The following is a 27,059-nucleotide window of genomic DNA, read 5'->3' as shown; positions in this document are numbered from 1 at the left end:
TGTGACCCCACTTGGGATGAGTGGTTTCAGCCATTGTGCATGCATATGTGAGCATTATGAGCTACACTGATTAGATTCAAGTATCTGAAGAAAAGAGTGTATCAGCAAGCAAAATTGAACCAGATGTTTAAGTAAAAAAAAGTCATAGGAAAGGGCTCTCGAGCCTAGTTTTAATGACATGCTGATGTAAAAAAGGCAGATAAAATAAAAGTACATTTTGATATGGTTTGACTTGGTGCCTGCTCCTGACAGCATGATACTGATTAGAGCAGACCCAGAGAGATCCAATAATTTCTACCTGTAAAAAGGAAGAAAGGAATTTGAATTGAGATGGCGGTGCAGGGGGTGTGGGAACAATCTCCAGAGCCACATGAAATGACAGGGTAACAATTCATCTAATATGGGATGTTATAGCATACAATAATGAGTACAACTGATAAGAAGAGGGAGAAGATAAATTAATTTAACCTGTCAACAGTGTATGTAGAAATTGAAGTCCCTTCCTATACATTTACAAATGTACAAGCATAAATGAATACTGTGTCACTGGATGCATTGTCTAGAATATATCTGACTTCATTATGCGACAGCAAAGACAGTGACTGTGAGTGAAAATGGCTGAATGTAACAGATTACAGGAGTTTGCCGCAAAAAAACAGCATAAACATTCAAATCAACAAACCCAGAAAATAAAAAAAGGAGTATGATTACAATTTATTAGAAAAGATTGTCTGAAGTAATATTCCATTCTTCATTATTTTTGCATTTGAAATATTAAACATCTAGTAGAAATGTATTAACATCTAAATATGTAACAATGGTTATTAAAAAATGGTTAGTAAAATATATTGTATGATATGCTATGCAGTTACTCAGATTACAGCTATCATAAATCATAAATTACAGCACTCATTATCAGCATTACTACTAATTACTTACTGAATATCTACCCAGTCTCTGTTGTTGAGTTACCACATTAGATAACGAGAAAAGTCATTACATGCCATTAGATATTCAAATGTGTACAACCAGAAAATCTGAATCTAACAAATGCTTAATTTGCATAGCTTTTTCTTTGATAACTAAGACTTTGACATCTAATTTGAATGTAAATTTTATGAAATGTTTTCCAGACTTGTCACAAATAAATTTGCAAATGCGCAAAAAAAATTGCAGCTGAAAGGCATATAATTTTGTCGAGTTAAAAGAATCTTTATAATGTGCTTAACGTTTTGCATGATACTTAGTGCTGAAGTATTATGATGGAGTGATTTACTGTAAGTGGGAATGTTTAGTATTCTGTTAATTTTTTTAAATCTGTCAGCTCTGTAAAGGTCCAGTCTTTTTATAGCAAAATCACTGCACATATAGGTATGTATTAGCTGCTCGGGTTTCTTCTTACCCTGAGTTGTTCTGAAAACAACTGTAGTGGTGTGGTGCTGTGTGATAAGCTATCTTTCAAATGTATAAAAAGGTAAAGCAAGTACTCAGAGAGGAGAGATGAGTACCACTCCTTGTTTCTCCCTTGTTTAATGGAAACAAGATGAGAGATAAAGAGACAAAAGACTTCATGTCTTTCTCTAAGGAAAGAGTGTGGTTGCAAAATGGCATCCCTCAAACGTGATCGGGCGCAAAATAGAATGGTCTCTTGTGGGTAGTCATTAATAGTCATTGTCATTTGTCAAACATACATATATGCAGTATATGAGAGAGAGCAGTTTGAATGCTGTATTCCAAAATGACTGAAAACCTCAAGTGATTTTAGATATGTAAATTTTAGACATGTGGATAAGTCAAAAAGTATCCACAATGTATTCATAAGAGAAAGGTGAAGTTTTTTTATAAGTGTAAATCTCCATCCTTCTAGATGACAGTCCAGGTGAAAAGATAATATAGTTCTTAAGGACATGCTGTACTAATCATAAAGTTGCCAGTTCAAATTCCAGAAGGTATCAGCCATTGATCTCTTGAGAAAGATATCAGCAGCAGTAAAGGTGCTAATCTTGTAATTTCACACATTGAGTAAAATCACTCTCACTCTGTACATTTACATGGCACACCTTCAAACGCAAGTTGTTTTTGTAGTTTAAATGGCTTTATATCCCCATATGTCCATTGTGAACAAGAGTGTCTATTTATTAATTTTTAGTTAGTCGCTTAGTAACTTCAGTTATTCAGTGACAGTTACGTCATTGTTTCACTCCTAAAAAACACTCACTTGTTCCTAAAACGGACTTAAAAATCAAATTAACTTCTTCAAAGGTAACCTAAATGTATCACTTAATTCTGACTAAATTCTCTAGTCACTAACTGAAAATGTCAGAGGATCTCTTTCAGAAAGGAAAATACATTCATCAGACTGACTTTTTGAGATGAATACAAATTAACCATGGGAGCAATGAGCATGTATTGGACGCTGAATGGCTTAACAGGCCATACCGGCAAAGAAATTGACCCTCTAAGAAAAAAGAAGATTGCAAGGGGCTTGAAAATTGTTAGCTTCACAGACAAAATGAAGACAATACACCAAGACATCAAAATCTAATCAAGTTTAATGGAGGCGTATAAAATCCTTGAACGAGTTTTATGATGAAGATATGCATCATCTTTAAAAATCAGCAGAAAAAACGTAATCAGCAGACAATGTAAAAAAAAACAGAAGTCTATTATTGAATGTTTGCAGGATAAATGCAACAGACAGAACTTCAAATGACAGCTATTAAAATTGTTCCACTGTATGCTTTTGAGTTAAGATGTTTGTAGAATTAAAAAAAAAAAAAAATACTGGCATATTTTAAAAGGGTGGCCTTTCTATATAAACAACTGGATCAAAAGAACCGGCATTTTAGTGTATATGGGAAAAGACCCTTCACATGGATGTTTATAGAAAAGAGGAGAGGCACGTTTCACAAAATATTGATCTCAGGTAATCGCTTTATAGCATACACACTTGCCATTTAATGGGCATGAGAAATTTCTAAATAGCTGACAGTGGACAACAATGGCTCTCAGAGCGTACGACATTACAGCTATTGTGGGGATGGCCAAAATAAATAATTAGATGATGATGTACTATAATACAGGCATTAAATAATGTTTATGGATAACTCATTCCCTCTTACATTGGTGTCCAGTACTTCACTGCACAATGCTGAATAATAAGGGAGGACCCAGAGAGACCATTTAAAACAAACAGCAGAGAACTGTCAAAGTACACTAATGTCAAAATGCTCTCTTTCAGGAGATAAAAGGTACTAATCACCCTGAGCATCCTCTCAATACTTAACTAATGTCCCCTTGGGATCATTCACAGCCCAGTGGCAAGAGGAGCCTGAATCGTTACCGTCCAATGCATTTAAAAATTGCGGTGGAGTTTGGCTTTCCAGCAGATTAATGTTTAATATAGTTTGCTGTTTAAAGATAGGTCACAAGTGAAGGGACTGGAGAATATTTATATGCAAGGAAATATATGCGCTGTGTCATCTGTTTTGTCTTGCAAACTTGTGGAATGATTTGGACCCTTTCTCTGCTACAGGGGGCAGCGAGGGGTGATGCTCAAAACTGCTCAAGATCACACTGATTATAGCTCAAACAGGAAATTACTTTATGGCTATGTTTGTCTAAAATGTAAGGCAGAGTAGTCAGGTAGAATTTTAATTTGTCAACAGAGTAAAGCAAGAGTGCTAAAATACCTGTTTCCAACACTGATTTTTTAAAATATTGCTTAATTCTAACATTGCCTGTTTTTAGGCATTTTTGAATTAACCTAACAAGGTGCTCAAACCATTTTCATGTAGAGCATTTTGCAGGTCACAGTTGCCTTCAGAATCTTGACACCTGCTCTCCGATGCATTGTTATTGAGGTAGCCATGTGAGGTATGGCCTGCAGCCTGAATAAATTCTGTACCGTTCCAGGCCTATATCTTACTCATTCCTTGACCACCACTGCTGTACCATTCATAGGCTTGATTCTGAATGCAAATAATACCCTATTGTTCAAAGTCATCAATAAAAGAATGTGTTGACATAAATGCTGTGAAAGGGTATTATTATGGAAAAAGAACTTCTTTATGCATTTTTTTTTTATTTCCCTATAAAACACTAGATGTGGTTGATAAGAAATCACTGCAGAACGTAGGTGAGTATCTATTTTGTATATATTTTGTGTGTGTGTATGTAGGTATGTATGTATAGCATCTTTATCCATGTCTTTTTTAGAGATTCTTATTTTCTACATTGTCTTTTTCGGAATGTTTTCTTACAGAAAGTATTTTGGTTCCATCTCATATAAGCCCTAGAAAACATAACTGCAGTTGCCAGGAATAAGAGTACTTCATCACTTTTGCAATAAACGTATTGTAGATCTACTGAACTGTTTCCCCTCTCCGTAACAATTGGTAATATTCTCTGAAATATTAAATGTATCTCTTTAAAGCAAAAGGTTCTGAACTGAATTTGCAATATTCTGACAGAATGTTGAACATTGGTGCAGAACGTACCATAAAGTTTGTTGACGTTACCACCATTGTGGGTCTGATCACCAATAAGGATCAGATGGCCTACAGAGAGGAGGTGAGGCTCCTGGCAGAGTGGTACCAGGACAACAATCTGTCTCTCAATGTCAGTAAAACTAAGGAGTTGGTGATTGACTTCAGGAAACAGGAGGGGACATTGCAGAAAGGATCAACAGCTTCGGGCTCCTAGGGGTCACCCTCACTGCCGAGCTCATATGGACTGAGCACACAGCATCAACCATCAAAAAGGCCCCTCAATGTCTCCACTTCCTCAGGCATCTGAAGAAAGCCAGGATGTCCACCACAGTCCTCACCACTTTCTACAGGTGTGCTGTGGAGTCCATCCTCACAGGGTGTATTACGTCCTGGTGTGGCAGCTGCTCCATACAGGACAAGAAAGCCCTATAGGGGGTGGTCAGAACAGCTCAGGAAATCATCGGCACACAGGTACCAGCAGTCCAGGACACCTACACCACACGCGGCCTCAGAAAGACGATGCGCATCGTGAAAGATCATAGTCACCCCGCACGGGCACTTTTCTCTTTTCTGTCGTCTGGAAAACGGCTCAGGTCTATTCGAACCCCCCACTGCTAGGTACAGGAACAGCTTTAACCCCAGTGCTGTAAGAGTATACAACACTCACCAATGTGCCACCTTTTGTAACTAGAGTTGGACTGTTCCCTCCAAGCACATTGGCACATTACTTACACTGTCACTTTAAGTATTCTCATTTTTAAGCACTCTGGCTGTCTGTTCTTATTTATTGCTACTGTTATTTAATGTTATTGTTATTTACATTATTTATTGTTTTGTTTTTGTGCAGTACTATCTGTTGTTCTTTGTTCATAGTCTGTGGAGTAGAACTCAAAGAAGAATTTCACGGTACTTGTGCACAGTACTTGTACTTATGAAAATATGAAAATAAACCTTGAACTTGAACCTGTAGCATTAGTACTACATAAAATAGCAAAGAAACAACATTGTGTTTATAGTAACATATCAGGTCGCATGTATTGCATCATACAGAGTTTGTTGTAGAGCTGAGCCCTGAAAGACAAATAAGCACAATATAACATGGATGGCATTGCAGGCAGTAATTAACTGAATACATTAAATGCCTGTGAGTCTACAGACACTTGGTCTAACGGATTCTGAGACATTCGGGGCAAGCAGGTTGGTAGCACATTTGTCTGCATCTCTTGTACCTTTCAGGATTGTTTTTGACATTTTACAACACTTTCCTTTCTGAAGACAGAGGTAGGCCACATTCCAGTCTGAGATAAGAAAATCTTCCTGGAAGAGTGGCGACAAAGGAAAGAGATCTTCGGTGTCAAACCATTGAAATTCCTCAGATTTTATTACACGCTCCAGCGATTAAGCACAAACCCCTTAACCCCTTTTGAATAAAGTCCTCACAGAGTGATGATCAATTGTTACAGTGTCTACAGAAACCAGCGCTGCCAACACAGGGACAGTAACTGAGTCCTTTGTGGTAAAGAGATTTTAGCTCTGAAGTAAAATCTTGAGCTTTACATTCTCTCTGGAATTTAGTTCAGATGTTGAAGGCCCAGCTTTCTGAAAACTGCATTCAGCTTCTCTAGCTTGTCATGAAGTAAAAAATACATTCCTCCAAATTTGTTTATCATTAATTTTTAATTATTCCAGTAAGACTGCTCGCTGTCTAAATGAGTAAAGTTAATTTGTTGAGTGATTCCAAGTGGGGGAACTTATAGTAGTGTAGTATTTTTTAGCAATGAAAAATAATGGAAAAACTTACTGTAACAGAAATTCACCTAACAGACAGCAATTCAATAGCAAACTGTGTCCACTAACCACTGTCAAATAAAAATTGTCATTTGTTATATGCCTTGGCATTGTGTTCAATATTTTGCTGCAGAAGCTAAACTTGAAATATGTATGAAAGACTGAAGCACCTGAAACATGATTATGATTAAACAGACCTCCATACATCAAATATAACCAAAATAATTTGAAGCTGCGTTCAACATTTTCCTATAAATAAACATTTTCCTCATTATCTTTAATTCAGTACAAACACAGCTTCCTATTTTCTTCTTCCTACTAAGGAATTCTGGTCTTCTTTTTAGCAAGTGTGTTAAATTTCAGTATCCTGCTTCCAACCCAATCTCTATATCATAATATCTCAGACAGGAGTTGCAACTGCCTCCTTTCGACATAACTGATCAGTCAAACATTTCCCAGAGACTTCGGTGTTACGAGACTTCTTTATTTTTTAAAGAATTTTCGGGAGCTTTGTTCTCATGGAATGCATTTCACTGTTCTTTCTTTATAAGGTTACTAGTCACAAGAAGCAAAAACATTCAGCACCAAGTTACTAATGAGAACCTTGAGGCATTTCAGAATTATATGAAATGCCTGCCTTGATGATTATCTTGGAAGAAATAATGCTGTATGTTTCAGTTTTTATATATTCAGTTTGCCTCAAGCTTTACATGTGATATACTGTATACTTCCAAGCTCTGTCACATGGAAGCAGGGTGTAGCCATTGCCATTCATTAATTTATCTTCCCTGTGTGAATGGCTTTTCTTCAGTTCAATTTTTAAATTATATATGTGCAATCTGTCTCTGAATAGAACCAAAATTAAGTATGTAATTCATAATCCATCAGTAAAAAGTAAACCATTAATCCTTCCTAAAAACTGTAAGGAGTCATTTTATGCATCATTTGAGTGCAGTATTGAATTTAACATCTGATGTTACAGCTCAGACAGAATGTCAAAAAATAGGACTCCTGCACCAACATTATATGCTAAGCATATTTGCGCTCCAGAAGATAGACACATTGAGTCAGCCCTCCAAGTCCAGAAATAAGTTGACATGTGAAAGCACCACTTGATAGGCATCCATGTGTGCACGGGGTTTGGAGACAGAGTCCAAGCATTATAATAATCTTGGAGGAGTTCACAAAAATTGACCACTCCCACCTGTGTCAGCTTTAATGTTCTGGTTACTTTTACCAGCACATTCATGAGCCAAGAATCCAGCAGTTCAACACTAGGTTGTGTTTGTCAGTGACCCAGTGACAATCACTGAAACATTCTTATAATTTTTATGGTAATTTGGTTATTTTTTTGTCCATCTTACACTGTAGCTGTGCTAAGGCTCAGCCAGTGCCTGAATTACATTTGGGCCTACAAATTAATTAATTTCCTGACACTTTTCTCCAAAGCAGCACACAATGTTAAAGTTATAATTACAGATTTACAATTATTTACCCCTTTATACAGCTGGGTAATTTTACTAGGGCAATTTAGGATAAGTACCTTGCTCAAGGGTACCACAGCCAGAGGTGGAGATCAAACCTGTGACCTTGAGATCCAAAGGCAGCAGCAGTAACCACTACGCTACCATGTGTCCCCATTTTTGAATATTTTTTTTAATTAAATACAAAATTTTCTCCTCTCTATCAATTATTACCAAACAGAGTAGTAAATGTGTTACACCAAGCCTCTAACCCCACCCCGTTAGGAAAAGTTTTAAGCTAAGGGGTCATTTCTAGCTAGCTGAGACATCTTAATCGACAAGCGTGGTTTCCTCTGAATGACACCTGTGGATCAGTGTTACAGTACAATTAATTCCGACTGGCAACCGGCTAAAGTCAGGCTTGTATTGTATCCTTGGGTACTAAACTCAGGACAGGCTTTAACCAGCTAATGCACAAGTTGTTTACATTAATAACAGTGTTCTAGAATGTTTTCATGTGTTTTACTATTAAAGAGGAGAACATGATATTTTCAAGTTTGATTTGAATGTGCACTATACGCCATCAGAACATTCACGGGTCTATATATAAAAAGCTGAAAAGAGCTGCTATATTGCATCAGGCTTTCTCAGCCTAGGGCACTAATTAGCTGCTCATAGAGAGCCGTGTGAGTGGATGGAGCATGGTAAGGGCTTATTAAAAAGGCAGTACCTCGCTGATCAGCTGGGGAATAGCAGCCAGATTGAATTCAAGCTTCTTTGTCAAGACAGTTGAGGGGACACCGGACTCCACAGCACAGCTTCTGAGACTCGTACTGCATACGGTTAAATAGAACAGTGACCTCTTTAGCTTTAAATTCAGTTCACTATGTTCAGTACTGTTTGCAATTTAAATTATTGTTTAGTCCGCATCAGTCAGGACACCAGCTGACATGGCTGCTGGTATGTAGAGGAAAATAAGGAAGATATTTATGTAATATCAGCTCATTATACTCCTATTCTGTGTTCATGCTCTAAACACAAAAAATGGTAATAACAATAATAATAAATAAATAAATCACAGTAGACAACCTGATGCAACACGCATGAAACGGCAAGGCTCAGTGTTACTGGAGATTTAACGGTCTTGTACTCCAAAGAACGCTTCCCTATGCACTACCCCACATGTTAGTGTTAAACTAAACAGTTGATCCATCAGGTTTTCACCAGGCCAAGGACAGCTGTGAAGGGGGGGTAATAATAATAATAAACATACTCCACAAACAGATATTCCACTGGAAGCAAACCGATCACACAGGGGCTCTGTGGCTATTCCACCAGATATCATGGACGTGTTGTAGCAGCTCAGGAGAACCAAAGCTGAAACCTGATGACCACTGTCTGGTTTTGAAAATCTGTTCTGAAAAGTAATATATTTAATTAATTTATTTCCCAAACACAAGTCCACCAAACCATTAGCCTAAATCTCAGTAGTATCTGCTAAGTAAGGCTGAGAGCAAACCAAAGCAAAGTAATGGAATTAATGATGTAATGCACGTGAACCTTTGATTGCTTCTTTATTTCCCTGCCCTTCTGTTGTACTTCTATCTGCATTTTGATATTTATAATATCTTACCGTTTCCCTCCTTCCATACATTTCAGGAAGCATCAAAACCAGTGCTTTTACACCTTTCTGTTTCACACCCCATCACCTTATAGCTGTTCTGCTTCCTGCCAAGTCATGCGACACCCTACTGTATCAGCAGGGGCCATTAACCTAGATGTGCGTGGGTACAGTGGCTAACGGTGAAACCATGGCCAGCTGTTCCTTGCTTGAACAACATCACCATTTAATGTATCTACATTCACGCTCAGACAGTTTCCTAACCCTTTTCTGAATTTTAAACAGCTGGGTTTTAATATTCCACGTTAGTAAATGCTGTTGGCTATAAGAACAGCCTCTATAAAGTTCAATTATTCTGTCAAATGTATGTTTAGGTGCTTTATAACTGCATTTACCCCATAAACTTGAAATTCTGCAGAAAATATTTGTTTGTAATTTGTCCTAAGATGGATAAAACATACTGTATGTAGGTCGTAAACATACATTACACATACACATACGTAAAGAGGTGTTAATCTAAAATTTAAATGTAAGCTATTTTGTAGCATGTGGTATGCTAAACATACATGAAATAACTAATTTAATTCAACATAAACGAGGTGAAATAATGAGCTTTATAATAAAACAATGCTTTAATGGCATGTTTGCATTTTTCCATGTAAATAAAATGACATTAAATGATGGGCAGCAAAGTGGCACAGCCGTTTGGGAATTGGTTCGAATCTGGCTCAGTCTGAATAATAAGTTTGCATGTTCTGCTATCCCTATGTGGGTTTCTTTCCACATTCCAAAGATATGTTTCAGGTGACTTGATGATGCTAATTTGTGTGTCGGGGGAGCTATCCTGTGCTGGACTGGTGAATTGTCTAGGTTTTATCCCCCCCCCCCCCTGTAATTGTGGGATAGGCTCCAGGCTTCCAAGACCCTAATAAGCAGTTAATGAATGCTTAAATATTTAATAAAGTGATTAAACATTGTTCCTAGAAGATATTTGGTGAAATGCACCAATGATGATAACAGAGCATGATTTCATACAGGGTAAGACACAAGGATATACAGGTAATCAACAAAGGGCGTTCGAATATCATGAGCTTTCATGAGATTCTGCACTCATGTAGGTCTGTGTTGAAGGATTCATTGGAGGAAGAGGTGCTGAGAAGAACCCAAAACAAGTCCCTATCTATCACGGTCAATTACTCTCACCCTTTGCATGGCAACCTGGCTAAACAGAGGAGCACTTCTTCAGCAGACCAGCCCAGTAATGCTGTTCCAAGGTGCATTCTGTGCAATAACCATTAGGCTCTGTGATGTGCTCTCTCATTGTTTCAGTGCTAGTAAGTAGTCAGGTAAAGTTGTTATGTGTCTGTTTATCTATATGTCTATTTATCATTCTAATTTTCATCCCTTATTCATTTAAGGATTTCCTTATTTTGTCTGTTACCACCTTTACTTTACTGCCACAGCTGGATGATGGAATAGGAAGTTCTAATGAAAGTGAACTATAAACTTACTGCTTCTACAAAAAACAGGCGAGCGTCTGAAATAATGCGTATAAAGGAGGAATTATCTTGTAAAAGCAGCAGGCCAGTGGAGTGTTTATTCCTAGCTTTTTTTTTTTTTTCTCTTTTTTTTTTTAGAGAGATATGAATAGCTTCCAAGCTGGACAAACTCCAGCTTTATGAAGAAAAGAACAGAGAACATTAAGGCAGCTTCCTTTTATGATGAGGGATTCCACCACCCTTGATGACAGTGGTACAGTGACTCAAGAGGCCAGTGCTCCATTACCTGTTATGTGTGAATTGAGACTGATGAGTTTCTGTCTGTAGACACTACTTCAGATTAAATAATGATTTTTGCTCATTTTTTGAAAAGACGGTTTAATCCTATCAGCTTTGACAGTTCAGGAAGTCATTACTTGACACACTTAAACATGAACTCTGCAGTACATGTTTATTTATTTATCTGTTTCCTAGCTTTTGTTCCTGAAATGGCCACATTGCAAATTTCCTGCTTGACAACTAGGGGTGCCTAATGTCCCTGCAAATTAACCTGTGGTGCTTTGAATTCCTAGTCCAGCTTACACTTATTTCCAAAACTAACCACCCGTCGTGAACACACTTCTCTTCAGTACCCTCAGAAATGACAAGAAATTAACCATCCTAGAAATTACGTAATTTTTAAAGGCCGTTACTGATTTTATTTCCCTAGCCTTCCCAATAAGCAATTGATAAATTTTCTGTCTGGAATGATTAAGTCAGAGCATCTGCAGATGCAATGAGACATGTTTTAAATGTGACCTGGTAAAACATCCCTGGATCTTGTGGCAGCATCTTTATACATATTAGAGGTTCTGTAAATTACAAGGCTGATTCAAGCATTTACTTCCCCTCAGGGGTTTTATGAAGCATGTTGGTGCTCCTTAATTCTGGTCTCTTCTATTCTCCTCTCTCACTGTCCTCCACACTGTAGCTTCTTGGACAAGGTGTCACAGGCTTTTAGTCTACCACTGAGGAATTTCCTGTTGTTTGTCCTATCTAACTTTTCTCTTCCCCAGTTTTTGTGCCATGCTGGTACTGTTACATGAACTTTTCAATATCTGTCTGTTTTTGCAGTGCTTTGCAGTTGAAAGCCTGCTATGCAACATATGTGGATACCTTGGCATTCGCTTTTTCATCAGCCTCCAGCTACCTGCCCTACTGAACCCCCCTTATTGAGAAACCACACTGGAAAAGCAAAAGTTGTCCATCAAGGTGAAACAGCATAATGTCTCAGAAGTTCTGCAGACCAAATTCTGGTATCACACTTCATAAGCACTAACTTATTGAAATATTTTCTGCTGGGAGCTGGTCTTAGAGCTGTGTGTAAATAAATTACAATTTCACCACTGTGCAAGTGTATGTGTTTTGGTAGGGAATATATTTGTATACATTTGAGCTGGTAATCACATCATTCCATCTCTCTGGTTTGTAAGTGATGTTGGTGTTGACAGGCAGACGCTGCATGCACTCTACTCCACCACATCCACTCCATGGCTCAGATGCTCCTCTCATACTTACTGATGTGATCTTGCACCTGTCTGAAGATTCTGTCAGGAGCCCTTGACAAATTGACTCAAAACCCATTTCATTCCTAAATTGTTTTCTCCTATATCTGCCAAGCAAGATGGTCCATCCTTTTTCTCCATGGGGCTCATATGCATGGATTTGATTTTTCACCTTACAACAATATACGTGGGTAACCCTGGGCAATACTAATACCCTACATCTCAGATGACACATGTCAAATGATTACTGAAAACTATTAATCTAATCCCTCAAGGAAAAAATAGTTTATAGAACTACTGTACTTAAATTTTTGGCAGGCACCGCACATGTCAGCGTGTAAATTAAACATTAACCGTAATCCAGGGTCCAAGTAAACCTGCCACTACATTGTACATTTTTTATCCACATGGCTTACTGTACATGAGTAGGTTGTTCACTTTTCCTCAGAACTGAACTTTGAACAGTTGAATTGAACAGCTCTGCTTATAATGATGTAAGTGATAAAGGTTGCTTTGATTCTGATTCTTCTACTACCAAATTTATTTCTAAAATGAGAAGTCGTACCAGAAAATTTGTAGACCCAGTCTGCATTTCTAAAGGTGATCCAAGTTACCTTTCTGATATGAGCTAATTTTTCAACTAAATTTGTGGATGAATTGCAATTTCAGCTGCATTTAACAATTTATGGATATAGATTTTTTTTGGTAGTGGTCACTGTGTTCAGTATGATGTTTTATACTTTTCACCAGCACTGTGGTGTAGTGTGGTGTAGGGTATACATAATTGTCAAGATTAAAAAATTTAAATGTGTGATTCAAGTGTAAGGCTCACCTGAACTGTCAAAAGAAGGGATGGTAAAATTTAACAGTTTCTCTGGGCAAACTACACTGTACTACTGTTTGGGTTTGTATACATTGTACAACAGTTCAGAGGTTTATGCTGACAGTGTGAGGTTTTTCCTACCTGAGCTTGTGAGAATGAGATACCCTGTTTGTGAGCCTTATGCCAAATTTGTGAGAGTCGAATTCTTCGCGGTAGGGGAGTAAGCTCACATATGGGCATGGGATAAGCTTCACACCACAGGATCCAAGTCTGATATACAGTATAATCTTCTCCTGAGGATGCTGCTGCAGTGTTAACAGCGGCTTTAACAGGAAAACTGATATCAATAAAAAACTATATGTACAAGCATCCCTTGGGTTTCATGGGGATTGGAAGGACCTGCTAGACCGACCACTCAAAATTACATATTCTGTCACATTTAATGAATTATTGAAGCTACAAATGTATTTTCTGCACCACCTTTTCCACATTGTACTGGCTGGCTTAGAAATAAATTTCTGTTCAAATTCGGTGGCATCTTAAGAATTCATTTTTAATTACAATAGATATTTAAAGAAGAGTCCCTGTTAAAAGGTGTAATTAAATATACAGAGTAATGGTGTCGTACTTGATTATTTTCTAGATAATTTTTGGAGTACATCATTACCCCTAACTTCAACTGTCAATCGTCTATTTATTATTTGACTTTTGCACTATTAGTAAATAAACCTGAATGCTGATCACTTTTCCCAAGAGGAAAAGTCCTGAGAGAAATAAAGACACTATTTGTTAGGTACTTGTTGGGTAATTGCACAAGCTTCACTTAGAGCATCTTTAAAAACTTTGTCACCTGGAGCAGAAAACAAATCAAACAGGTAACGTTGCTGGAGGTCACAATACCGAATCTTTATTTTATTAGCTGAAAGAAAAAAAAAGAAAAAAAAATCACAGCAACATATTGTTAGTACAGCGTGAGTAAGGTTTGATTCAATCCAAGGCAAAAATCATAATAAAGTTTTGCTGTTTGGTCTAGGGTATGACTACATAGAACATTAAGGCCAAATCACAACATCCTCAAAACATTAGCCATATACATTACACCGACTGCTAAGTGCGGGTTTTGCTGTGCATGGGGAATCAGTGGAAAAGCAAGGTAACAGCGCAAGAAGCAGGGCAAGGCCAATCCTTAATTAAACCCTGGTAGACGACCATTGCTCAAGGTCTCCCAAGGCCCTGCCAAGGTCATGATGGTCATTCAGGCATTTTTACAGCAATCCAAAGACACAATGTGAATGACCATGCAATAGAAAAAAGATTTTTCTTAAAGATAGCAAACGGAAGATATGTTGATGTTACTTGAATTTGTCCTCTACCACATGAAGTGCTTATGAAAAAAGCATTCAACCCCCTTTGACTTTTTCACATTTAATTGTGTTACAGCATGGAACCATGATGTATTTACTTAAGAATTGTTGCTACTCATCAGCATACAGTACTGCATGACATCAAAGTTTTAAAAAAATCTAGACATTTCACTAAATTTATTAAAAACAAAACACTGCAGGGCAGCACAGTGATACAGCAGGTAGCTGTGCTCCCTCACAGCACCTGGGTTGTTTGGGCATAAGTTCAAATCCTGATCTGACTGTGTAAACTTTGCATGTTCTCCCTGTGTCTGCATGAGTTTCGCTTCACAGTCCAAAAATATGCAGTTCACATTATTTGGACGCTGTACATGGCCCGAAGTGGGTGCGGTGGCGCATTGGGTTGGACCACAGTCCTGCTTTCCGGTGGGTCTGGGGTTCGGGTCCCGCTTGGGGTGCCTTGCGACGGACTGGCGTCCCGTCCTGGGTGTGTCCCCTCCCCCTCCGGCCTTACGCCCTGTGTTGCCGGGTAGGCTCCGGCTCCCCGCGACCCCGTATGGGACAAGCGGTTCTGAAAATATGTGTGTGTGTGTGTGTGTGTGTGTGTACATGGCCCATATTGTGTAAATGTGGGCATATGGGGCTACTCAGTAATGGCATTCTGTTCAGAGTGTACCACCCTTGCCATGCATACAGTGATTCCAGAATGCTGTGACCCTGACCAGGATGCAGTTAGTATAAGTGAGTAAAAAAAAATTGCAGCATATATAACTTAGGTTGTTTAAATGTAATTATTGCTTTTCATATATTCTGAAATAGTATACTATATTATATTACATATACTGAAATATTTCCCACCTTTGGGGAAGGGAAGAAAATCTAAATGTGTGATAAAGTATTCTTCCAGTCAGCAAACCATATATGTATGTACTTACTATTATTCTATAAAACACAGCTTTGTCCAAGGCCGTTTGTACTGTTTGGTTTCTTCAATAGTGACCTACAGTTATTTATCGGGAGGGGAACTCATGGTAAGTAATGTTCTCAAGGGTTTTCCAGCAGAAACAGGAACCGTAACCACTGTAGAATCCACTGTCTCACCGTACTGACATAATGAAATTTGGGTATTTTCCTGGTTAAAGTTAAAACCATGCATATTCCATGTAATTAATTATATTTATCAAACTTCCATGCTTCTTCCTTTATTAATAGCCAACACATTATTTTAGGTTCAGTTCACCAGGTTCTGGACAAAACAGATGCATTATTTTTTAAAGGAACATTTTCAAATGACATTACCCAGAAGTATACATGGGTCAATAATTGTAAGTAGATTAACATTGTAAGTCACTTTGGAGAAAAGTTTCAGTTAAAAGAATAAATGCAAATGTAAATGAAACTGCTTGTGTTAAAAGTCTTCATCCTAACTTTGATAGAAACACATCTTTGCTTTGAGGTTACTCTTTGATTTTGAGGTGTCAGTGCTGTTTTGAAATAAATGATTTCAAGAGCATTTTAATCTCACAATGCATCTTTTAACTATGCCAGCCTTTCTGTAGGTGTCAGTCACATTTGTTTCCAATTAAACTATGGTTTTGCATTTTAGAGAAAATCAAAGACCCCAGTTCTAACGCAGAAAATGTCAACAGTTTTGACACATGCAGATCTTGTTCCTTGTAGCTTACAAAAAGGACTCAGGTTGATTTGAAGACTTCAGAGTGTCTACTTTCTCCTTCAGTTGCTTCACATAGTACTGGAATTGTGGAGCCACGGGCCCTTTTAAAGTTTTGTTTACAATTGATTTTTTTATGGAACAAAGTGAAAATTTAATTAGGCAATCTTGTCCCAGTTGTCAGGCAGACAAAATAGTTTGCAGAGCCTTAAATTAAACAGTGAGACCTGTGTAGTCACCTTACTCATGGTTCAGTGCTCTAGTTTGGTTTCATCACTACTGTATTCACTGGTCCTACTTCTTTCACCAGCTCTCAGGGCTTTGGGTGTGGGACTCTGCAGTGTCCTTCCCTTAGCTGATGTTAAGCAAGATATTGACCTTTTCAGGACATTCATTTAGTAGTTTGTGTCCCCTGGAAGGCATAATGAGTGCTTACATATACAAGTTTCTGTCGATACAGTATGTGTCTGTATTTGTGTGTATGCATATTTTTGCCTGATCCTAGTATACGTATGTAACGTATGCACTATTTAGCATAACCTTATAAATATAGAAAAGCTGATTAATATAAACTATTTAGAAGGACACAACTGTTGTATTTCTGATAATGGATGTTGTCAAATTGAATTTACATTCACAGTTCTAGATAGCATTCCAGTGCTCTTGGGATTCTTGAGACTCTTTTCAGAAAATTTGTTTTTGTCAAGAGGCTACCTTTGCAAAGGCCAACCTACAGACTGTATTCAATTCAGAAAGTAATGAAAACAACATTAAAAACAGTTAAAATCAATATTCCTGATGCTCCAAATGTTGGCCTCCATAAAAAAAATAAATAAATAAATAAGTGAAAGTATTTTAAAATAATTTTTCTTACGCCTTAACTCTTCGGCTTATTTATTTGCATACCAATGGATTTCGAACGTTAAATAATCAGTCACGAGGAGATGAGTTTCTAGGATAGTACATCACACGCACGCTCAGCTATTTGCATGCAGCATGCCTCGTTTGTTCCTAAACAGTGTCTTCTGATTCCAGCAGGGCTTGTGAAGCCACAGCTGACCTTCTCCTTTCATCACTATCACTCAGTGCAGTTTTCCTTGTCCTCGGGTTATCCACGTAAACACATCACATATTTATAGAAAATTATGTCCCAACTTGATGCATACCTTAGCTGATACCCAGAATGAAATTAAGGACAAAACTCTACACTGTGTTTGAAATTTTTGTCTTGGCAGTTTTTTTTTTTTTTTTTTGGACAGAGTCTCTGCTGATCTCAAGGGAGACATGCTCTCATCCTTGTTCAAGTGTACTCCATAGTCGAGTGAGGTGAAAGAGGGAAGGCATGAGATGAACTGTGAAAGCTGTCACATTAGCACTAAACCCCAGTGCTGAGGCCTTCTGATCAAAATAATAAAATGTTCATTCAGCCTTAACCATGTCATCCTGACAATGATGCATACCGACTGTCAGCTTTCTTGCCATGAACTGTGCAGCAAAGTCTAGAAAGCAAAAAAGAAAAACAGTTATTACAGTGGCCAGAAAGTGCTATTTCTTAGTTAAATCACTGTTATAGATATTTCCTAACTGACATACAATCTGCACCTCTTGCAAGTCAATACATACTGTATACATGCACAGGTGGTCCCCGTATTACAATGGTTCAACTTACGATTTTTTCGACTTTACGATGGTGAGCTGGTGATAGATATCAGTAGAAACCATACTTCGAATTTTGAATTTAGATTTTTTCCCGGGCAAGCGATATGCAGAGCGATACTCTCTCGCGATGTTAAGCAGCAGCAGCGATCCACATCTCCCAGTCTGCTACGCAGAGGTGTCCATTAGGTGTATTAAATGCATTTTCGACTTACTATATTTTCGACTTACAATGGGTTTCGCGGAACGTAACCCCATCGTAAGTCGGGGACCACCTGTATGTGGATCCTGGAAAAGAGGAAGCAAGTAAAATGAAAATAGAATTACATTCCGTAATATAATTACCAGTAGTACCATGTTTAAAGACATGGATTTATAGCAAAGTTTTATGGTTAAAGTGTCAGGTGAAATTCCTCTTGAGCAAGGTGTAATTCCTAGCTGTTTAAATATTTATCACTTTTGAGAATTTCTATAAGCAAAATGAAAATAAATAAGAATAATAATAATCATAATTATAATTATATCCCAAAAGCGATACACTTCATAATACTAAAGTATGTATTCAGCTTTCAACAGAAAAACACCTTTAAATACAAATGCTTTGTTATGAAAGTTGATTTGCCTAATAGTGCCATTTAGCTGGTACAGGTTACAAGGAGCTTCTTACCGAAGTGAAATTCAAGCAACCAGTGTGTAAGTATTCAGAGTAGAAGGTACCAGGAGGTTAAAAGAGAGATGGGAACAAAAGACGTGGGTTCTGAAATCCTGAAGGCAGGTAGAGATTCAGCACAACTCCTTTTACCGTGTTCGCTCCAAACCCTACATACATTTCAGCTCCTCAGAAAGTTGAGACAACCCCAAGTACTTATTTGCTGAAATTAAACTTTCAATAATGCCATAAGAAGTACTTACTGGATCTATTCAAGCCATTAAAAAAGAAAATGGTGATTAAGCTTAGTGTGTTAAAAGTAGTGCATTCAAATTTTTGAGTAGTGATAAGCATCAACTTATGTGGTATGAAAACCTGAATAAGCTGCGTTCTTAAGAGAAGCTTTTATTACAATTTGTTCTCTTAACAAATAAACAAATCAAATACTTCAAAACTGCCTTAAAATGCAGAACACTAGTGAATGCAGAGATTCTGACACCACATGGTGGCTTAACAGTATTCTCAGTATGTTACCGATTTTAATTTTTTCCTGGAAGCCTCATACATTGTAATATAATTTTACTTTCACAACTATGTCTAAACGCATGCATTTCGACATTCATGTAATAACAGAATTTTCTACCTTTCAAAATAGTCATGTATGGGTACAACCAGAGGGGGTGCAGTGGCGCAGTGGGTTGGACCGCAGTCCTGCTCTCCGGTGGGTCTGGGGTTCAAGTCCCGCTTGGGGTGCCTTGTGGCGGACTGGCGTCCCGTCCTGGGTGTGTCCCCTTCCCCCTCTGGCCTTACGCCCTGTGTTGCCGGGTAGGCTCTGGTTCCCCGTGACCCCGTAAGGGACAAGCGGTTCTGAAAATGTGTGTGTGTGTGTGTGGGTACAACCAGTTCAATGAATAAAAATAGTTTCATGAATCACAGTAGTAAGCCACCTTTTTTGAATTGTAGGGACAGTGGGAAACATCTTCCTGTTCATGCTGGAAAAGAACAAATAAATTATTTTCACTCAGCAAAAGTCAAGTAAGGTAGAATTGTAACCTTCATAAAATATCAAAGGTCAGAATTAATGGTATGATCACATATAATAAATAAAGCTTGCTTATCAGCTTCATTTTTTACAGTTAGGTAACCACATACCAAACTCTTCATCATATATTTTGACTAAAAGGTAAGTGGTACATATAATTACAGTAATATTCTATAATTAATGCAAAAAATAACACGAGTTCACAATATGAGCATTCACTGTGTAAAAAAATTTTAATCGTTTTATTGGAACACAGTTCTGAGTGAGAATTTGTGTCTGAGCAATGTTGCTGTGGGTGTAGGTACTCATTTATATAAAAGTTATTGCAAACCTTTCTATATAAGCCACAATAAAATGCAATGCAAGTAGTGAAAGGGCTGTATTTCTAGTTATCCAAAGACACAAGGAACCTTTATCGCTGCAGGCGTTATTTCCACCAAGGTGACTTAGCTTGAAAAGAAAAAGTTCAAGGGACATTTGAATTTATCAACTGTTGATGTGCACTTCTCCTTAACGGCATTCCGAAATGATCGCAACTGCATTCTGTACATTCTTTATAAGTTCCGCTCATGAAAAACCCTTTTCTTTTAATGCGCATGACTTCATCTGTTGCTGTGCTTAAAGGGCTTGCAATGAGGGTTGCTGCTCTCTGCATTGTACTAGTATCCATTTGCATGATCAGATGAGTATTATGACAGATGGAAACATTCAGAATGGTGACTCAGAAGAACACACTTGTTTACTTCATGCAATACATACAAATAAAATAAGGAGTTCTTAAAAGGAATAAGCAGATATGCAAGATGTGTAAGATTTGCTATAGTTATATGCAACCAGATATACAAGTAAGAAACGTTAAAAACAATGTCATGCATTGTTTGTGTGCACTTTCTCCGGCTTATAACAGCATAGAACAGGAATGTTTGTCACGCATTCCATAGAATGACCACCTCCACCAGAACTGTGCAGAGGTGCTGAAGTCCTTCTATGCCAGCTGCAGTGCCAGTTAACTTATTATTCATTGAATATCTAAACAAACAGCACAAGCATTCTTTCCTTATTCAGGTCTAAAATCTAAATTAACTCAAACTTACATACATATAAGTAATGAAAACAAAATACCTCACAGTGCTGCCATGTTTACTCTGCCGTTAAGCTTATGCAGTAATGTGCTTTCATTTAATCCAAAGGTATGACTGATCACACAACAAATCCAACAAAACAACAGCCCATTTTAGCTTTTTAGTGATGATGTTTTCCCTGAACAGAGCCTCTCTGTATTGTAAAGGAAAGCAGATAGGAATCCAAACAAGGCTGTCTGTATAATTCTGAAGTTAAAATGTAAGACCCTATAATAACTTTTTTCTCTCCAAAGAAAATATACAATTTCATGTGAAAAAAATGGAATACTACTAGAAGGCAATACAACTTGTTACAGTATTTTATTGAACGAAAATATTGGCGAGAAATCCAGAGGCTCAGTATTACAAGAATAAATTAAAAATCTAGTAAATGTTAAAATTTATGTTGCACTCAAAATCAGGACAGATATAGTTTCAGTCTCACAGTTTGCAAAAGCACACAATTGAAGAAGAACCAAAGCTGCTTTCAAAATGCAAAGGCATTTCTACATATTTTAGACCCTGAAATTAACTTGATTTAAACACCATAAGAAATTTTCCATGTTTACCACCAGCTGTTGGTAAATTATGCTATGATGTTTTTACAAAGAATCTTGATAAGGAAATATAATTATGAAAAATACTGGTTTGGTAAATTGCTCAGAGAAATGAAGTGTGCAAAGACTGATTTTGTTTTAGTGACATTTCTCAGATTCAAAGCAAGACTAAATGTAATTCTAGAAAGCATGGCATAAATTAAATTGTAGCATAGTAAAAGGAACTAGTCCAGCCCAAAATGCACAGCAACAAGTACTTTATTTGTGTGAAATGAAACACATCCTATCAAAATTCTTGTGATTAGTGTAGCTGATAGAAGAATGTCTCTTTTTCCGTTAAATTTATTCCTCCACAGTGGTGATTCTGACAGGAGATTATCTAGTGTCCTATTCTCCCTGAACAGTTTCGGATTTACAGCAATGATTTCTGTGTCAGGGATGCATCTCCTAATCATTAGAAAGTGGCAAAATATATTGTTTTGATGCTTATTTAGTGCAGAAACAAATTATGTAGAATAGATGCACTTGGAAAAGTATGAAAAAACCAAAGTAACCAAAAGTGATGAGACTAAAGTTGAGAACATGGAGTTGAGCAAACTAGATATTGGATTGAAAAATACCTAAGACAGTAATCACAGGTAGGTCTAAACAGTAATGTAAAGTTACATTCGAATGAGCTGTGCTGATGTCCAATATAAACTGTAATTTGATGCGTGAAATCTGCTGCATAACTTTGAAATATAGCTCACCGCATGGAGATGGATTTTTTCCCCTGGAAAAAATTCTTTCTTCAACTTATTGCGATGTTCCAGCAAGTGTTAATGTAAAGAGCCAGCATCAATGTAAACAATTCTTGATTGTTAATTGTGAAGTGGTCTTTTTGCCTAAAGACACACCAATGTAGATATTCAGCCAAAATGCATACTATCCTTCCGTCGTCACAAAGCAAAACCCCCCATGGCCATTTCTAGGACTCATTCGAACTCCTTGAGGAAGTGCTAATGAAAAAGTCCTAAAAGATGAGTTACTAATTAAATGATGCCTAGTAGATGACAACACCTGTAATTTCATATAAAGTCACCAGATCAGACAAACTGAAGAAGGTCCATTTGTTACCACATTAGAATGCCTAGGAGAGGTGGGCAACCACTACCACCTGGATCCCCAGAGGTAAATTTTTCTCCCTTTCTTTGTCTGTAGGAGTTTGTTTTGTTTACCTCTCCTCAGTTGCCAGCTGGCCTACTTGTTATTTGTTTTACAGTCCTGTTTGCATCTGTTGTTCCGCACTATTTGTCATTGTGCTAGAGAAGAGTGCCCTATAAAAATAAACTTAGATGAATTTAACTGAATGTAAGAGCAGAGGAGTCCACCATGTACTGCACTGACCTTACCAGCAACCGGTGCAATGTGTGTATCACATTCTCATGCTTCTGTCAGTATATTAATAACTGCAGCAAACCTGATTGCTACAACTCCTGTGAAAAATATGCCAGTTGACCAATAGAGGTTGTGTGCACATCTGCTTTCAGTCCAACAATCAATTAATCAGTCATACAGGTCTTGAAAAAAAATTTTAAAAAATGGAGGAGGACAACAACCAGGCTGTGGAACCTCATTCAGTGCACCAGCCTCTTTGAAGGATTGTGCTTATCACATTGCATACCTCAGTACTCCTGTTCTTGTTTCCTGCACCTGTTGTTCTCTGTTCCTGCAATTGCCTGTCAAGTCTTAGTATCTACTTTTTGTCTTGTTCCAAGTTTCAAGTCTACATGTCTTCACAGAACTACTGATCCATGTTCCCACATATTCACCTTCACTTAGTGCACTTTCACTGTCTCTGTGTGATCGTGACACTAATTTTCCATAAAAAAACTGCAGCACTGTCAGAATGTCAGCCTTATCATTCTAAAATAATGAAAATGGATTATTTGTTCCTTTTTAAAAAAAAAAATTCCTACTGTGTTCACAACCTGGACAAATGTATGGAACCCCTTTTTTACCAGGAAAAACACAAGTGGTGACTATGGGTCAAATTCACCACAACCCTACCCCATGCTCTACTCAGCTAACTATTACCTTTAACCAAAAAAAAGGTAAAACTGCCCATTTTACACACATTTCTTATGTCAAGCATACAAGGTGGATGGAATATTAGTTCATCAGGGAGAAATCACACACTTGCTGGTATTTGCTGGCATGTCCAAGAATGTCTAGACATCTCTAATTAGATCATTGTTCATTTTTAAACAAATATAGTTTTTGGCAAAAGCTGGTCAGATACTTTCTTTTAACACAATGTGTTTAGTTCAATATCCTTTTTATATATACCATGCCTGTGTCAGAACATAAGGAACTGAACATGCCCATTAAGTCAATCAGATGTGTACATATTTTGAAATTTTTGAAATATTTGGATTTTTGTGTGTGTGTGAAAAATCAGCAAAAATGTGTATATCTGTAAAAATGCAGTTCATTTGTGCCCGTTTATTTTAATATTTATTAATTTTGCAGACAGTTTTCTCCAAAGCAACTCACATTACAAATTACATTACAAACACATTAAAAATGACAAAATACAACTGATACGTGTTGTTCTATTATGTTCTTCATATGGTTCATTTTAGCCTGTCTACAGAAACAATTGAAAATGTTGCTTTCACACCTGTCAATTATAAGAGCTCCCACGAGTTGTCAAACAATTGTTTGTGGTCTGTGAGAGTTGTAGGACCTGAAGGAAAATTTTGATATGTTGTTTTTAAAAATGCTGACAGGCTGAATAAGGCTTGTTGACACAGGCGTGTTCACAGAGCATAGTGTTACAGGTCATTATTCTTGAATGCATGGTGGAGCTGTGTCTACAGTGTGCCTCTGGAGGAACTGTGCCTGTAGGTACAGATTAGCAGTAGTACATTTAATTCAGTTTGGCATTAGCAGAGGAAAATGTGATCCAAACAATGTCACAAAGATGTAACAGAAAGGAAAGCATATTTGAACAATAATTAAAATTGCTTGAGGAGTTTTTTTTTTATATATATAACACAATACTTGACTATACTACTGAAAAATTTTTCAGAAAATGCAGAATTTTTTATCTTTTAAGGATGCAGTTGTCTAAAACTAAATATTTAATTTTTAAAACATCTGGAGTTAGGAAGAATTATAGTTAGTTACAACTAAATTTTGGTACACCTTCATTTAAGGTTACGAAACATGGTCTACTGTGTGCATTTTTTCAATTTTTTTTAGTTTTTGACCATTTCATTTTCACATCCTTGGGTGTTTGAAGGGTTTTCAGCCTTTTAGCCTTCAACCTTTTGTTTGAGTATATACAGTAAAGTAACAGTTATATAACCCAGCCATATAGTTGGCAATAGCTACATGCCAGTCCCAAGCCTGGATAAATGGGGAGGGGTGGAGAAAGCAATGGCAAACTACTTCACTATCTTTGCAGAAATATTTTATGGATCAGAACCAAACGTCTTCAAACAAGCATGGAGAATGATGATTCATAAAGTGACCAAAAGTCAGCCTCGACTGAACGGTTAAATCATCATCAGCAGTTATATATGCTATTACAAAATTCAAAATATGTGTAACACTTTGCTTCAAAAGAAGATCCAGCATCTCTGTGTACGTAACACCAGAACCACTTTGTCCTACTTTCACTTGACAGAATATATTTTCTGATTCAGATGGTTTGTATAATGTCTTCCACCATTCCAAAACTAATCTAATCTTAACGCATGTCTTTGGCACATTCTAGTATGCTGCAGTATAAAATCCATTGGTAGGTATTAAAAAGCATTATGGTAGATACCCGCATAATCTAACTGACAATATCCTCCCACATGAAATGGCTCTCCTTGAGTAGACAGCAAGTAGAGAGAACCAGAAGAAGAGAACCAACAGATGGCAGTTAAACATGGGAGGAGAAAACACTGGCATTTGTAGAACTGCTCTTGAAAATCTGGATAATGTGAATGAATTATGGAAACAGCTCATCCTTCCGTACAGCTCACATAGCAACCAGACACATCTCTGTGGGGAACTCATGTAGTCATCAGGCAAGAAGCCAGGTTTAACTTAATACCTACTTTGTCACAATTTGTATTTATGCTCCATATCAGACACACACACTCAGAGAAAGTCATCATAAACATATTTAGAAACTTTAAAATCCAGATGTATGAACTGGGTCAGAGGGGGGAAAAGTATCCATACATGAATGAATTATTAATGTATTTAAAGTACACTGGAATGTCACCAAAACCTAAGGATTACTTTCCATTAGATGAAGGAGCCGGCAAACCACTTCCATTCCTCCCTTGCCTTGCACACCACGCGCGTCCATAATCGTCATCATCATCATCAGCTTTCCTTTCAAGATCGTAACCTTGCCCAAAACTTTGGGTAGCAGAGCAAACCAAAACCGAATGATGTCAATAAAATATTTTCCTGTTCATTTAAGTCATCATCCCACAATGTTTATTTCCCCGCAGAGAATAATCAATCAAGGCTACTGACGACGTACAGAGAAGCCAACGAATACACAATGAATACATAAAGAAAGCCAAGGTTCAATGAAACTGCAGTCATTGTTTAACATCTTCTTACTGGGTTGAAAAAGAAGCCTGTATTAACATAAATAATGCAGAAAACTAATACGATACGATTTTGAAAGAAAAAAAAAAACTGCACCAATTCATAACACAATCACTTGTGGGTGCTCTTAAGAAAATATTGCTAACCTTGCCAGGTCATAATAGCACCAAGAGGTACTGTTCTTGTGATTACCAAATCTTTTCGGGGTAAAGTTCTTGAAGTTCTTTAAATTATAAAATCAGTGTGTAACATGTCAGGGCAAATCTGGTCCATGGGGTATCTAGTAGGAAAACAGTGATCAGTGAACCAACAAAGATTTATTTTTTTGCATTATGTTTGACATAATGAAAAATTTAAGAAACGTTTGAGGACCTAGCACCTTCAACAGATAGAGAAAATTAAAAAGGTCCTGCTGTGACTAATAAATATGTAAAAGCTAAAACACAAAAATTACAATTCCAAACTAAACCTCATAACATAATCCCCCTTCTCCCTCACTGACTCTTTTTAAAAACGGTTTCAGCAAGAGTTAAATGGGCACACCTAGTGCTCATTTCCTCTTTACAAGCCTTCCCTAAGTTCATCCATCAGTTCAAGAAAAGGGGTCACAGCCTAGGCTGCTCTTAGCCTCAGCTGGACTCTGAAATGATATCAAATGGTTAAAATCATTTTTAACAAAATCTACTAAAAATGTTTCTTTGCCCTAGTTTCTGTAGTTCTGACAATTACTGCAGTTCTATTTGTTAGCCTTTTTACATGGTGTACACATTCTTACAATACAGAATCAACATGCATAACTATACACCTTTTTGCTCTTCACCTCTTGACATTATGTTGCTCAAATCCTTTCATTGGTTCATTGCTGTAGAACGAATATGCTTCACAACATTTGCTTTCCACCGTTATCCTTTGTGCTCAGAAGTACCTTCTAACACATTTAAAAGCCTTTGTTTTCTAACAATACATTTCTGTCACTTCTTCATTCGTGCACTTATTGTTTTTAATTTACTGGCTCATTTGATTTCTTTGGTTCACTTAGTGCTTATATATTTGTAAAAACCTATGTTTTCTGTTCTTATAGCTTATTGAAAATCCCGACTGTTTGGATTCCCTTGCACATTTGTACAGTTTTCATTACTAAATAATATTATGCTTTTGACAGATTGTA

The sequence above is a fragment of the Scleropages formosus genome, chromosome 22 (assembly GCF_900964775.1).
Source record: "Scleropages formosus chromosome 22, fSclFor1.1, whole genome shotgun sequence".
NCBI classification, from domain to species: domain Eukaryota; kingdom Metazoa; phylum Chordata; class Actinopteri; order Osteoglossiformes; family Osteoglossidae; genus Scleropages; species Scleropages formosus.
Note: the sequence above shows the minus strand (reverse complement) of the source record.